At 47.2% G+C, this 13,425-nt stretch overlaps 1 long non-coding RNA gene across 5 annotated transcripts; it reads right to left on the minus strand.

Moving 5' to 3' along the window:
• Positions 1–9,104: 9,104 nt before the first annotated feature.
• On the minus strand, positions 9,105–12,466 carry LOC123168578 (uncharacterized). Of its 5 annotated transcripts, XR_006484416.1 has the most exons (6): positions 11,918–12,466; positions 11,099–11,176; positions 10,334–10,384; positions 9,968–10,040; positions 9,797–9,873; positions 9,105–9,499 (listed from the first exon to the last, which is right to left on the minus strand). It is a non-coding gene; the product is annotated as an uncharacterized lncRNA (long non-coding RNA). The 5 variants fall into 5 exon arrangements; XR_006484415.1 differs by having other exon boundaries at positions 9,105–9,873; XR_006484412.1 differs by having other exon boundaries at positions 9,968–10,384.
• Positions 12,467–13,425: the final 959 nt, after the last annotated feature.

Here is a 13,425-nt window from a genome sequence, read left to right on the forward strand (position 1 = left end):
ATGGCAGTTCACTAACCTATCGCCTTTTCGTAGTGGCCTTTTTCCTCGCAGCAGTTCACTAACCCCTGACTGATGGCTACATGCGGTTGATTCGATTAGTATATCTATTGTATGGGCTTGTTTTCTAGCTGCCACCTTCCGATCCTACGAGCCTACGTACGCGACATTGATGCCTGAATGCATTCACCAAGTAATGATGTAAGTAACTGGCTTCCTTTACAAGCGCGTACATGGATGCACATAGACATAGTCAGCCTCCCTCGATTTCAACCGCATTTCAGTCCACGGTTGCTACATTGATGCACAAACATACTCCATAGACATAGTCAGTAAGTAACTCGTGAGATTGGCTTAGACTCGGTCCATGCATGGTTGCTGGCTTGCTGCATTTCAGCTGCCCCCCTTAATTAGCGGCAGTAAAAAGATATGCACACTTAATTACTTCGGACGCACGCCAGAGACAGTCTTTGATTGAACCAGTCAGATAAATTTACCATCAATCTCAGATGCTGATAAGTTGACAATCCATCGATCCATCCATCGAAGCAATCAAAACGAGACAGCTCACCAAAACGAAGGCCGGAGACGGCCATCGTCTAGCTCACCTACGGCTCTATTTGACGTAGAAATTTACATGCAACCTAACTATTTCCTCCGTTCCTAAATATAAGTCTTTGTAGAGATTTCACTAAAAACCACATACGGATGTATATAGATGCATTTTAAGTATAGATTCATTCATTTTGCTCCGTATATAGTTCATCTAGTGGAATCTCTATAAAGACTTATATTTAGGAACGGAGGGAGTATTTCCTCCGTTCCTAAATATAAGTCTTTGTAGAGATTTCACTAAAAACCACATACGGATGTATATAGATGCATTTTAAGTATAGATTCATTCATTTTGCTCCGTATATAGTTCATCTAGTGGAATCTCTATAAAGACTTATATTTAGGAACGGAGGGAGTAGAATGGATGGATACGGAGCCATGGAGGATGATGTGTAGAGCTACGAGCTATCTAACTCGTGGACGGCTGTACGTGGCGTAGGGGCGCGCACGCCCACGCCTCGCTTTTGTCATCAACGATGCACGGCCTCGGCGACTACACTCGGGTGTAATTGACGATTGTATGCATCTTGTTAACTGACCTATGTTGGATAAATTAGCAATTTTTTGATTGATTTAATAAATCGTGATGATAGCGCTACAATATTAATCTCATATTTAAGATGTGAGCACGTATTACACATAGAGCAGATATTTCAACAAAGAAAATATTTAATATCGTGAAGATGCTAATTACACCCGGTCTTAGCACGAACAAAACGCCAATTAGACTTTGAGAATACACACAGCTGCCTAAAAGAAAAAAACAAGAAGAAATAAATAAAAAGCCTCGTCACGGTGGTTAATCACTCACAATAGCAGCACACAAACCACCACCAAAGACAGCATCCGGACTATGTACGAAGTTCTTCAAAAGTGGCGCCTCCAACAAGGGAACAATGCATAAGCGCCGTCGTCGTCTGATCAACTGGTCTTGGGTTTTCACCCTGAAGATCTGAGTTATCAAAACAATGCCTTCGAAAAGGCCATTGCTAGGTACAACCAGCGAAGGTCGGACCTTGGGCTTTCATCCTGAGAATCAAGAGACCCGGACATGAAGTCCTCCGGTGTTGCCGCCCCCACTTGTCGAGGCCGCTACTGCAAGTCACCAAACACCAGGCTCACAGGATCCTATGTCGGAGATGGATAGGAACACCGCCCCACATGCCATGCCCGAACAACAGCCTATGAAGCAACTTCATCGCATCCAAGACACCTTTCCGCCCCTTCTTCATGTCCTCCAATCTCAGCCACCATGACATTCCTCGCCTCTGTCCATACCATGGAAATCTAGAGGAAGACATGTCCCACGGTATAGACATAAAGCGCAGCTTCGTGTTGCGCCCTCTTGAAGCCGTGCAGACTGATATACGGACGCGCACGACCGGATCGCCTCTGATCCAGAAATCCAGGGGCATTATGCCAATCCAATTAGATCTCCGACGAAGAATTTCAAAACTTGTCGGCAGCCAGATCGAGGAGGATTGACATTAGGAAGATCGATGATTTGACCCGAGAAGAACACCAGGGCCTCCACCTTTACTGACACAGGCCATCAGCCCCCACACCGTCCGCCCACGGGGACAGGCTGCCCAGATCTCCTTCACAGGCAAGTGGCAGGAGATGAGTGCCCACGCCGCCGAGGTCTAGTCCTGAAGGCCGCCACGACCTTGAGCACGTCATGCCATGCCACCATCGCGCTACCGATGAGAGGTTGCGCCTCCGCGCCGTCATCGCAGGACCTCGCCGCCGCAGCAGGTCTACCCCAGCACGGCCCACACGACTACCTCGGTAGCACCACCACCAGCACCCGGCTCCGCCACCCTGGCTCCGAAGCTCTGTCGCCTAAAGCGCGTCGTCCGGGGTCGCTGCGCCGGCCGGAGTGCTCCCCACACGAGAAGACATCCCCGCCGCCGCCACCGGCCAAGCAGGCTTTGCCTGTCGGCGTCCTCCAGCGGCGGTGGGGGAAAAGATGGAGAAGATGGGGGGCGGTGGCTAGGGATTTCGCCCGAGCAGCCCCCCCCCCCCCCAAAGTGAGCGATGTGGGCGTCTGTTTCGTAGGGTTTAACTCCTCTCGAGCCGCCTCCCCGAGCAAATATATCTATATAAACAACTATTATAGCTAAAACACGAACAAACCAGTCGGCCAGGTCAAAGGCAAGGCGGTGGTAGCAGCGGCAGCGGCAACCTTCTTTCTGGCGACTTCGGAGTGTTTACCCATGGCAATGTCCGAGAGGTCGAGGACATAGTCAAAGTAGCGGAACCACATCGAGCAGTCACGTCTGAGACACTCTCCAAAAACCTAATCACCCTTCTCCCAGTCTAGGATCACGAAGGACGGGGTTTTGAAAGCTTGCTCTCTCTCGTATAGGCCGCGTGCACGCGGTCGATGGGATGGGGTCGCCGGAAGCAACATCAGCGAGGGGAAACACGGTGGATTATACGTGAGGAGGTAGAGTAGATGCGATCTGATCTGACGGCTAGGGTTGCCATTGCCTCTAATATATATGCGATCGGTAGGGAGATGTGGCGTTGGTCCCATGACCAAGTCGGCAACATCCCACGATCCAATTAATTATTCGTTCTAACAGGCAAACACATAGCACATGCATGACATAAGTCTAGGCTTGGCTCGTTCACGAAACACGAGCACGCACACGAGCGAGGCGGTTTGCAGGGAGGAGCGCGCATGTATCACTTCTCTTTTCAAACTTCAATAGCATGTGGAAGAGAGAATTTCTTATAAGGAGGTCTCAACTCTCCTTGATTTCAATTTCATTTTAGCCCATAGTTTTTTTTTTTTGGAAGGTTCACTTTAGTCCATAGTTGCTGCATTGATGCACATATAAAAAGTCAGTAACTCGTGAGATTGGCTTAGACTCGGTCCATGGTTGCTGCATTTCACTGCCCCGTTAATTAGGGCCAGTAAAAAGATGCATACCTACTTCGGACAGATGCGAGAGATAGTCATTGATTGAACTAGTCATATGAATTTACCCCCAATATCATGATGCTGTAAGTTTACAGTACATTGGTCGATCCATGGAAGCAATCAAGCTCATCCAAACGCCGGCTAGAGATGGCGATCAACGATTGATGGTCGTACTCTAAATAAATTCACATGCAACCTAAGAATGAATGGATGAATATGGAGCCATGAAGACGGTCTCCACATGATCGCATGAAAAGCCATGAAAGGCATGGAGCCATGGAGCCTTTCATGCAGGATTTTTCTTCTTCCATGGAGACGATCGGATTGAGATCTCCATGCCTGCTACTGTGCGTACCCGACGCGATACGCCGCCACCTATACTGACTCAGCATTCTGTAGATTACCCGTCGGCTCGCCTGCGACATCTGTTTTCGGCACGGATCCAACCGCTCGTGTTCATCGGATCAGGACCTGCATGCGTTATCATCTCAACCAACGTGATCCCATCTGCGCAACGACTGTCCATGGTCTAGCGATCTTCCTCATTCAATACCAGGAAGACCCATCCCAATTCTCTTTTTTTTCAAAGAAAAGATGTTCCTTCCTGCCGCATTTTATTGAAAACAAGGCAACGGGACTAAGGGCAGTTCTAACTGACCCCATAAAAATAACGGAGTATTTGACGGAGTAAACCCTTATTAATGGAGTATTTTTACTCCACTTCGCCGGACCTAACCGATACCTTATATGTAACGGAGTAAAATTAATCTTTTGCATCTCATTTTCAGCCACCGAAACACATTGTTTTGCTTCTTTATTTCATTCAACGACATTTTGATTATTTTTTTAAAAGGAGGATAACCCCAGCCTCTGCATCAGGACGGTGTATGCATCTATATATTATTAATAAAGCAAAATCCAACAGCAGAACACCATCGACTCAGAAAAAAAAAAGCGAAAAACAAACCCTGAGGCCATATACCTCGCGACAGTAACACCCCCAGATAACTACTAACCCTATGATACAAGACACAACATAAACGAAAAATACACAACCCCTAGAGTACCCCTTCAAGAAGGAATCACCGCACGTGCGCCAATGATGGCGAGTCCACCACAAGGTTGAACTTCGGATTCTCATCCCCAAAGCAAACCTTCAATCCACCACCTCTAGCAAGGACACGACACAGGCACACGATGATATAGCTCGATCAGAGATCTTGTGTTTCCACCGGAGTGCATAAGCTCGTCGTTGAAGCTGTCTGTACCATCCGCCTTTATCCGTCTACCGACGCCTCGATAGCTGGATACCTCTGGAGGAGAAAATGGAAGACAAAGACGTCCCATACTGCCTGCCTCCCGCTACTGTCGCACCACCTTCGATCCAACAACAACAAGCTAAACTTGACACCTCCGCCAGAGCCACCGTGCATCACCTGCCGGTAGCAGGCATGACTTGACGTCTCTGTATAAGACGTCGTGCATAGCATCCGCCAGTAGCACATCCACCGGTGGCTTCACCTGCCGACGACAGGCACCGCCCGACAACTCCGAGAGAGGCTCATGTGTCACCTGCCGAGCCGCATCGAACCCGGTCTGTTGATGGAGGGGACGTCCCATACCGCCACCAGCCTCAGAAGGCCATCACCATCTCGAGATCCAGACTTTGAGTCGCCCACACGACCCCGGAGTCCGCCACCGTTGATGAAGAGGGGCCGTCGCTCCGATTCCGGGCGCTACAGGGAGCACCCACCGGCACGCTAGCCGTTGTCGTCGCCCATACAACGGCAACCGCCACCACGATCCCACATCAAGCGTCGTCGACGTTGGAGGAAGCTCCAGCCGTCACGCGCGTCCTGAAACGAGCCCGAACACGGGATCCCAAGATCCACCGCCACCGGCATCGCCACACGGACCTACCACCTGGCCTGTCATCCCCGGCGGAGGGGACGCCACCACCACCATGGACGGATCCAGGTCAGCCGTCGCCATCGCCACCGCCAAGACCGGATCCGGGCTGGACGCCGCCACCGGCCACACCCAGCCCCAACTCCATCTTCTAGCCACGTCCAGCCGATCGGCATGCCACGCTCAACCGATCCACCACGCCGCCGTCAGGATCCGCTGTGCCACGCTCAACGACATTTTGATATATTGGAGTACATAATTCACCAATTCTTCGCTATGAGATAAAGACTAAAGAAAATAAGAACCACAATTAGACACTTTAAAAGATATTCAACTTCCATAACTGCTTTCACTTGTTGGATTAATATCTTCTCTATGTCTTCATTTTTTATTCTCTCTATTGGCTTCTCGAGATTGCACACTTCTTTCTTCTTCGATTATGAAGATTTTGACGTTGCTTCGCATCCAATCTCATCTCTAGCCTCTATTCTATCAATGAGTGCACGAACATCTATCAAATTCCATGCTATCAATAGATCGATATAATCTTCTTCACTATACCCAAACTTGCATTCATCCTACACACAAATTGAGCAAACAATGAACTATCGAAATTGCACCGGCGACTGGTGAACAACTGAATCAAAACAAGCACATATCCCATCTTTTTGCCCTTGAAGAACACCCATCCGGGATGTTCTGGCGTGGTAGAAAATCGGCGCACCACCTGTTGTGGGCAGTCGTCGCACTTTATGACCGGCGGTGAGCCGGCGAGCCGCTGGGCCAGCGCCGAGCCCGGGCGACAGCTAGGTGTGTCTTTGTCAGCGAACCGCCGACGGGAGAGATCCGAGCGGCTAGAGGCGGAGTCAATACCTGCATGTGGCCTGGAGGCATTGCCGGGGCTGTGTGGTCTGGTACCCGGCCAATCCATGGCAAGGCGCAGTCGCTGGCGGCCGAAAGCGCCAAATCCGGCGGCGGCCGTAGATTTACCGATTGTGCGCTGGAGACGGGACGAGGAGGCACAAATCTGGGTGGTCAAGGACCGCGGCGGAGCCTACGAAGCGTCCGCGGTGGCGGGCGAAGGCCAGCAGGGGGGTGGGAGGGGCGGCGTCGGTGTAGATGTGGCGCGCGAGTGGGGCGGGGAGGTAAGAGGAGGAGAGGAGATATTTTACTCGACCGCCGAGCGATAGAGTAAATATAGGGAGACGGGGCACGGCTGAGGATAATTTATCCTCCACTAGCGCCGATTGGGATCAACTAGGAGTAAAATCAAAATTTTACTCTTCTAACCTGTTATAGAAGATCAGTTACAAATGCCCTAAGAACTATTCTTAGCACCGGGGCCGAGCCAAAGTAGCTGAGCCAAACTACAAACATGAGACCTCAGAGTGCGAACTTAAGCAAAATAAGTCCTATGGTGAGGAAGTCGGCAGAACAAGCGACAAAACATGCCTAACTTCGTCACATATCAATCAGAATAGGTATTGTAGAAACGTTGGCGTTGCCCTTAGACCTACCCACAGGATATGTCAGCTCCACATGATGATCCTGGGGGAGCAAGCATTCCCGCATATTGAGAATTTGCACACAAGATTTCAGTGGCGAAGCTAGCCGAAAATCACTCAGGGGCGAAATACAAATCATCAGTGTTACATGGTGTTAAAGATATGTTATGGCGGTTGTTATGGGTATATTATAGCGGCTGTTATGGCACATGGCTTGGGTTACACGCTCTGGTAGGTATAGGATCCTTTATTGTTATGCTGTTACTATGTCTTTATCTCCCTCCTGTAACATATCTCTCTCGGTTAGGAGTCCTACTAGAAGCATCTTGTAACTCTCACGACCAGATCAACATAAACTCATGCGGGCTCCCCTGTTGGGAGTTGAGACGCTTTACCCATCTTGACATGGTATACAGAGCCTCCTTCTTCCATCACATCTAGCGAAAATCCCTCACCACGACAGCCTTCATCTTCCACCTTGAGCCACCATGTCCTCCTCCACCCAAGTCTCTTCCCTTGGCCTCAATTACACCACATCCGAGCCTCTCAACCGAACAAACTATGTCCTCTGGAAAGCCCAAGCTCGCTCCCAAATCATGGGGGCTGGGCTATATGGGTACACCGATCAATCCACACCCGAACCCACCAAGATCATCGTGACCAAGAACTCTGATGGGAAAGAAGAGACCGTTCCCAACCCCGCCTACAACCCCTGGCTCATCCAGGACCAGCAGGTCGTGGCCTATGATACGTCCATTTTGCATCATGCTTTTATATAGATATTTATTGCGTTATGGGCTGTTATTACACATTTTATCACAATACTTATGCCTTTTCTCTCTTATTTTACAAGGTTTACATGAAGAGGGAGATTGCCGGCAGCTGGAATTCTGGACTGGAAAAGGAGCAAATATTAGAGACCTATTCTGCACAACTCCAAAAGTTCTGAAACTTCACGGAGAATATTCTTGGAATATATAAAAAATATTGGCGAAGAAAGCACCAGAGGGGGCCACCTACCAGCCACAAGGATGGAGGGCGCGCCCCCCGTCCTTGTGGGCCACCTGGCAGGCCTCCGACGCCCATCTTCTGCTGTATGATGTGTTTTGACCTGAAAAGAATAAGAAAGAAACTTTCCGGACGAAGCGCCGCCGTCTCGAGGCGGAACCTAGGCAGAACCAATCTAGGGCTTCGTCGGAGCTGTTCTACAGGGAAAACTTCCCTCCGAGAGGGAGAAATCATCGCCATCGTCATCATCATTGATCCTCTCATCGAGAGGGGGTCAATCTCCATCAACATCTTCACCAGCACCATCTCCTCTCAAACTCTAGTTCATCTCTTGTATCCGATCTTTGTCTCAAAACCTCAGATTGGTACCTGTGGGTTGCTAGTAGTGTTGATTACTCCCTGTAGTTGATGCTAGTTGGTTTATTCGGTGGAAGATCATATGTTCAGATCCTTAATAATAATTAATACTCCTCTAATTATGAACATGAATATGCTTTGTGAGTAGTTACGTTTGTTCCTGAGGACATGAGAGAAGTCTTGTTACAAGTAATCATGTGAATTTGGTATTTGTTTGATATTTTGATGAGATGTATGTTGTCACTCCTCTAGTGGTGTTATGTGAACGTCGACTACATGACACTTCACCATTATTTGGGCCTAGGGGAAGGCATTGGGAAGTAATAAGTAGATGATGGTTTCTAGAATGACAGAAGCTTAATCCCTAGTTTATGCGTTGCTTCATAAGGGGCTGATTTGGATCCATATGTTTCATGCTATGGTTAGATTTATCTTAATTCTTCTTTTGTAGTTGCTGATGCTTGCGAGAGGGGTTAATTATAAGTGGGGGGCTTGTCTAAGGAAGGGCAGCACCCAAGCACCGGTCCACCCACATATCAAACTAGAAGATACCCCGCGCGTTGCTGCGGGAACGGCTAATGAATATTTGATGTTTAAAAACATGAGATTTTATGAAACACTGTATATGAAAATGAGAAAGAATTTTTTTAACGAAATATTATTTAAAGTATCTTGAGAAAATGTGATGAAAAACCAAACAATGTGTGTATGTGAAAATTTTCTTTAACTCCTTACCTTCAGAGCTTATCATCAAGGCGACCAGGGAAAAAAACATGAAGTAGAGCTGATAGAGACATCTCATCCATTTGTAAAACTTAAAACAATGATAGCATCATAGTAGAAACTATTGTTGTGCATTCCATAGAAAAAACATAAAATGTGGGTTTACACATAATCTTATTTTCTATAATAAAAAGCGGAACAATTTTGTGCAGCATACTGCTATTTATTTTGGGCTGTCATTCACGACAGTATACCTAGGCACCTCTGATTATTATTATTTTTGCCTTCTCTGATGCGCAACTATGCATGCTTCTGCATTATGTAAAGCTTAGGCTGCAAGCTGACTGCGAGATGGAGAAGCAGAAAACATCATAATAACCGGAGAGCCAGCTGTGTGATGCATAAGATGGAGATGAAGGGAGACTTCAGCATCACCATGACCGCAAGGTTGATTTATCTGCAAGCCACTATAAGATTGAGATTCAAAGAATAATAATAAGGGGCCATTAGAGTTTAAAGTAGAAGTAAATTAACTGACACATGTTTAAGCGTGGGTCTACCTGTGATTGCTGCAACGAATCCAATATAATTTGTTGCACAAAAGGGTCAACCATAACTAAGAACCAGTACTTTGAAGGCGAGGTAGCAATTATGAGCAATTGAAATTGAGATAGAAAAAATAGCAACTGAGGAACATCGGGAAGAGAGGTTGACTCCATCGAGATTGCTATGAGAGAGTGCGCGGAGGCTGTACCTTGAAGCATAAGCACCTTGATCAGGAGGCTTCGGCCCCATGAAGCGCAGTCCAACGGAAGCACCGCTGAGCATGTGCTGTAAAATCAGGTTTTGCACAAACACAATGTATTAAGGAAAATTAGATCAATCGCTAGACCTTAATTGATTTTTTTAGATCTGTGCTGTCTACCTAGATAGTCGTTACACACTTGTATTTGTGGTATTTGGAGTAAGCTTGTGACACCAGGAAACTCTTCACGTGCCTAAAAGCAAATAAATGGGAAAAGTAGCATGAGAATGTTCAACAAAAAGATTTATCTTCACAATTTCTATCTATTCGTAATCTCCAGCACACTATGAAGTTTCAGTGATTTGTTGTCGACCAAACAGAAGTAACTCGAGAATAATCGATTAATGCATCCATAGTTTGTGCTCTTTACCTAAAATCTACATGGAACAATTACAGAGGGAAGTGTAGAAGAACTATTGTGGAACTTCAACAAAAAAGGAAGCGAGCCAACATGCTTTGCTGTAAAAGATTTAAATTTGCATATACCTTCAGATTGGAGCGTGCCTGGGAAGTACTCTTCAGTAAGAAGGTTCTAGTCTGAAACATAAATTTGCATATAGTTAGAAACTGAATAGTAATCTTCCCACAAACACTCAGAAACTGAAACATAAATTTGCATGTAGCCACAAACTGAATAGTAATCTTCCCACAAATGCTCAGAAACGCATATAGTCAGAAACTAAATAGTAATCTTCCCATGTGTATACCACAACGAAAAAAATAGCGCGCTATAACGACGCTATAGCGCAGTTATAGCGTATTCAGAAGGAAACGCTATATTTTAGCAAATTCAGCCGCTATGACGCTATTCACGTAATTAGCGCGCTACAGGGCGTTATAACGTTGTAGCGTGTAGCGTTATAGCGTTCAAATGATGAAAAATATCAGAAAAATAGGGAAGGACAGGTTTATTTTGTGGTTATTGCACGGTAGATGTAGGCTAGGTGCTCAGTGTTCAGACTTAATATATGTTAAATAGATTGACTATAGTTTGACATTCAGTTTAAAATTTGTGCTTCCTATTTGGCTAGATTATGTCTATCTACGATGGTGTCTTAAGGTACTGAAATACTTTATTTGTGGATATATTTAGCATTTTGTGCAAACGCTATTCTGAAATATAGCACGCTATTAGCGCGCTATAACTTGTGTAGCATTTTGAGAAGGGGCTCGCTATATTTTGTAGCGCGCTATTTTTTTCATTGGTATACCATCTAATAAAATTACTCAGAAACTGTAACTTGCATCTACCTTCAGATTGGAGAGTGTGTGGGAGGTAATCTTCAGTAAGAAAACAACAGCTCGATCCCAAGGCAGCCGAGAAGAAACCTGAAGAATTTAAATGCATGGCTACATATTCAATCAAGCAAAATTAAAATCCGAATTGGAATAGGGAAAGAATTAAAATGCAAGGTTGTGTATTCAATGAAACAAATGAATATCAATCAAACATCCAGAATAGAGAAAGAACAAAAATTGAAAGCTATGTATTCAATCAAGCAAAATTATATGTACATATCAAGGAAACACACAAAAATTCAGAATTAGTGATGGACGGGGACATTATGTGCCAATAGGACCGATAAACCTGAGGCGCCTAGGTATGCAGAGAGTGAAGAATAACCAAGATGACTGACATAGGGAATGGCTAGGAGAGAGGAGAGAATTCATCCGTCCATATGGGAGGACGATTGGAATAAAATGAGTGGGGCAGCAACTTTAAAAGGGAACCCATCAGTTTCTTGTGGACATCGTGGGGAGAGGAAGCGGAGCGTCGACCATCAATTACCTGCAGCAGATTTTTTTGTAGGAGGTAGTTATGGAAACGGAGAAGATAAACAATGTGGGCCATTTCAAGCATTTGGGCTGCACAGCAGTTGAAGCAACAGGCTATGTACGGCTCGTGTGAGCAAAGGAAAAAAAAAGAGAGTGAAGAACAACAGGATAACATGAGCTTCAGCTGTACACCGTAGATCGCCGTCCTCGTCCAGTTAAGCTAGCAAGCACCGAGCAACCAGCAAGCGGCAAGAAACGTACGAATATTAGATCAGAAACACCAAACATACGTACCTTGCGGAATTGATGGCGGCGCCGAGGAGGCAGAGGGAGGCCAGCGAGGTTCTCATTCCCGAGGTCATCCCGCTAGAACAGGGGCCGCCGCAGGGACGGCTGCTTCTGATGCGTCCTAGGCCGCCGGCCCGCCGCTACGAGGAGAGCCCGGAGCAGACCAGTAGCATGCGCACATGCTGAACCGGCTGGACAGAAATGGCTTGGAGTCTTAATGGCGGCGGCAAGGAGGCGGGGCAGGCCGCCGAGCTTCTCCTTGCCTAGCTCATCCCGCTGGAATCGCGGCGGGGATGGGCGCATCAGGCGCGTCCTTCCCGATCCCCCTGGAACTGGGGCCGCGTCATGTCCGATCTGTCCAAGCCGGCCGCCGGCGCGAGAACGGCATGGAGCAGAGCAATGCCATGAGGGAGGTCCTCTGGCTCTGACCGCCGGCGTGGGGAGGCGGCTGGGCGAGGAGGGCTCGGACAGAACAACGTCGTGAGGGCCTCTGGATCTGACCGCCGACTGGAAAGACATGTCTTTTTCAGGAGAAATAATCTTGGTGGGTTCACAACAGAGAGAGAAAGCAGGTGGGTGGGCTTACTCGAGGGAGAGTGCGTCCGTGTGTGGCGCTGGTGGGCCGATGGTCCATCCTCCCAACCGGTGACTGAAGGCTGATGTGGCCATTTTTTACGCTGGTAAACTCCTTGTCGGTCCCTCCTGTAAGTCTAAGTCAGTTGTGAAACGATGACGTGACTGGCTCGCTGACGTGGACAGGCTGCATGTCAAGAGAAATAGGATAGTGGGATGAACTATTTAGGTATTATAGATTATCAAAGTAACGTACGTGAATCATATGAGTATGATGAAAACTAACTTGACAACAATTCTCATATGTCCTCGGGAGCGCTTTCCTTTATATAAGAATTTGTCCAGACTTGTCCTTTGCTAAAAAAGGATTGGGCCACCTTGCTGCACCTTGTTTACTTTTGTTACTTGTTACCTGTTACGAGTTATCTTATCACACAACTATCTGTTACCGATAATTTCAGTGCTTGCAGAGAATACCTTACTGAAAACCGCTTGTCATTTCCCTCTGCTCCTCGTTGGGTTCGACACTCTTACTTATCGAAAGGACTGCGATAGATCCCCTATACTTGTGGGTCATCAACCTATCTCCTCCGGAACCTCTCCAAGGAAGTTCTCGTTCAGGTTGCATCCCTAGAAAAATCCCACGCGATCTGGTCAGCACTCGCTAACATGTTCGCCGCCCAATCTCGCTCCCGCGCCAACAATGGCCGCATCGCCCTCTCAAACGCCCAAAAAGGCTCGCAGACTGCAACTACTTACTTTGGTCAGATGCGAGCCCTCTCTGATGAGCTCGCTACAGCTGGCAACCCCATCAAGGACGAGGAGCTTCTCTCCTTCATCATCGAGGGGCTTGATATGGATTATCAGCACTGACCGTGGATGATCTCTTCGGCATGGTCTCAAATTTCGACCAACGAGTCGAGATGTTCCAACGAACGGAG

The sequence above is a fragment of the Triticum aestivum genome, chromosome 7D (assembly GCF_018294505.1).
Source record: "Triticum aestivum cultivar Chinese Spring chromosome 7D, IWGSC CS RefSeq v2.1, whole genome shotgun sequence".
NCBI classification, from domain to species: domain Eukaryota; kingdom Viridiplantae; phylum Streptophyta; class Magnoliopsida; order Poales; family Poaceae; genus Triticum; species Triticum aestivum.